Here is a 2,969-nt window from a genome sequence, read left to right as displayed (position 1 = left end):
TTACTTCCATCCAGATATAATGATCCCTGTAGACTGCACCAATGTCCGAAATTTTGGATGTAGTTTTGACAGGGGCCAGACAGCCCCCATGGAATGCTCCAATGTCTGAAATTTAGTACTTCAAGTACCTGAAAATGCAGCTGAAAAAATGTCCAGATTTGTATTTAACATGCTGAATGTCATTGCCTTGAAAATGCAGCCGAAATCAATGGGCGGTTCATCCTTGCGTTCTTCATCCAAAATGCATGCTGTACTAAATGCTCCCTGGCGTCGTTGAGCCCACAGGCACCACTGTAAGAATTCTATAAGATGCATACCAATACTGATTCTCTGAAAAGACTCTAAGCCAACAACTGATTCTACATTGGTATTTAAGGAAACAATTTAGCGAAAGTAAGGTCCATTAAGATAAGGCAGCGAAGAGCCTCCTTCCGAAACCCTTGATCTTCCTAAAAGCCCTCTTCCAGTGTCGCTGTGGTATGATGAGCAGAACACACATCACAAAATGTCCCTTTGTTGCTGGTTCCTTGTCATTCGCATTGCCCAAGAGAGGTGGGTCAATAGCTATAGGATGCTGTGGGCAGGACATAGAAGTCAGTGACTGGAAAATGTATGTCGTGAACACGCCTGACACTTTCATCACTCGGGGGGAGCACAGGGGGGAATATCGATTTGGGATAGAGACATGGTATAAATGTCAAAGGGGCAGGGAATTTCCCAGGTCCAGCTGGCCATCAGCTGGTTCAGACATGGTGCCAGCTCCACTGTAAACATAATGACCACCTTACCACAAAATTAGAATATCCACCAAATTTCACTCAAAGGCAAGGCCTATGTTAGAGACAGTGTACTGATTTTTCAATATGCAATTGATTTCATTGTGCTACCTATAATTACGTGTCAAATGCTGAGCAATAGGATCATGCACTCCCTCCCCCTCCATCACACTCCCTCCTGTCCATCTCTCTCCACCACTCTCTCTCCACCACCCTCTCTCCACCACCCTCTCTCCACCACCCTCTCTCCACCACCCTCTCTCCACCACCCTCTCTCCACCACCCTCTCTCCACCACACACTCTCCCTACCACTCCATACCCCCTCCATCACTCTCCTCTCCATCATGCCCCCCCCTCCATCACTCTCCACCACTCCCTCCCCCCTCTCTTTAACACTCAATGTAGTAGAATACACTTAGATTCTCTATGGCCTGGCCAACATTTGTAAGCCTTTTGTAGTCTATCAATATAAACTTTGTAGTTGAAGTCTGACTTTTGTAGTCTTTTGTAGTTTATGTCCAACTTTTGTAGTCTTAGCCCAAGTTTTTGTAGTCTTTTGTGGTTTATCACTAAACTTTCTAGTCCACAGCTGACTTTTGTAGTCTGTCTGCAATCTTTTGTAGCCTGTCAGTGTCAATTTCCATTTGAGGGTGTGTACTTTCCTTTTTGGTTGAATTTTCCCACAATACAATAATTGTAGCCTCTTCTCTTAGCTTTCCAGATGTGTTGAAATCATGTTGTTTGGTGTTGTTTTCATGGGTAAAAATGCAAAAAGGTTGAAAAAAGCCAGCAGTGAGAAAAACCCTTTACCTCATATCTTCACAGCAGAAGCACTTTAGAACATAATTCAAATAGATTCTGAAAGCTACAGTGCAGAGCTACAACTTTTTATTTTGACCATTTTGGGACATGGATCATGTCACCACCCTCCCCAACATCACATCAGATGGACCTTGACATGTATCATCATTCTTATCTTGATTTCTTGAACCTTTTGGTTATCACCAATGATACTTTCTTTACTGGGTGTACTCAGTGGACCCTACAAACAATACCTGACATCCCATCCATCATTTCTATTAATTTATAATTTAATTTAATTTTTGCAATAAAATATCCTGGGACAAAGAATGAAATATCCATTGAAAGCACCAGGCATAACTAATGAAAATTGCAATGATATTGGCCAAGTAGCTAATGAAATTTTCAATAATGTAGCCCAGGTATCTAATTAAAATCACAATGATATTGGCCAGATAACTAATGAACATCACAATGATATTACCCAGGTACCTCATGAAAATTCTCTAATGAAAAGGCATGGTAACTGGAATGATTCCTATCATGAAGACTATGGACTTATACACAGGGAGGTGTAGGCAGTTACCTTATTTATATGAATTTGAGTCTGTTGGAGGAAGGGTGCGATATTTGCATCCATGAGGGCTTCACCCTTGTCCAAGATAGCTTTTGCTGAGTGATAGTTCAGTACACCTTTGGACCATTTGAAGGCTGTCTTGTAGTGGTTAAATTTCAAATAAGGTGACACCTCCATCACCACCTGTTTGGCCTCCCACATGACATCCTCCTTTCAACCTGTCAGAACATGTGGTTATGAGAAGAGAAAAGAAATAGCACCTTGGAATGAGGTCTTTATCATGCCCCACTGATTCCTGCTGGATTCCGGTCATTCCTGTGGAATCCAGCGGAATCCAGAGGAATCAAATTTGGCAGAAACACCAGCCAAAATGACATTCCAGGGGACAAATATTCCTCAGGAATGATGTCATTCCTGATTAGTAGCCGGAATGGACAAAAAGGAATGCAACCGGAATTCAATGACTGGAATTCACATTAGTAATCAATAATATTAATAAACATTAATATGCCGACACTCGATTTGGCATCATCAAACAATCCACAACATTTGTCTTCTAACCACCACCATCATCGTCAGGCACGCCATGTCACCACCCTCGCCAACGGCCACCACCAGCCACAACCACCGCCATCACCGCCCACCACCTTCACTGGCAACCCACGACGACAGCAGACACCAACCATGACAAAAATGTTATAATAATCATCATCGTCACCATCACTCATCAGATACAATGACCCATGTCTTGATCTGAGGCACAGAGTTCTTATTGCTTTTATAGGTAGGTTTATAATTCCTATGCCTCCCAGGT

This window comes from Laccaria bicolor, genomic scaffold (assembly GCF_000143565.1).
Source record: "Laccaria bicolor S238N-H82 LACBIscaffold_37 genomic scaffold, whole genome shotgun sequence".
Lineage (NCBI taxonomy): Eukaryota > Fungi > Basidiomycota > Agaricomycetes > Agaricales > Hydnangiaceae > Laccaria > Laccaria bicolor.
This window is presented reverse-complemented; position numbering follows the sequence as displayed.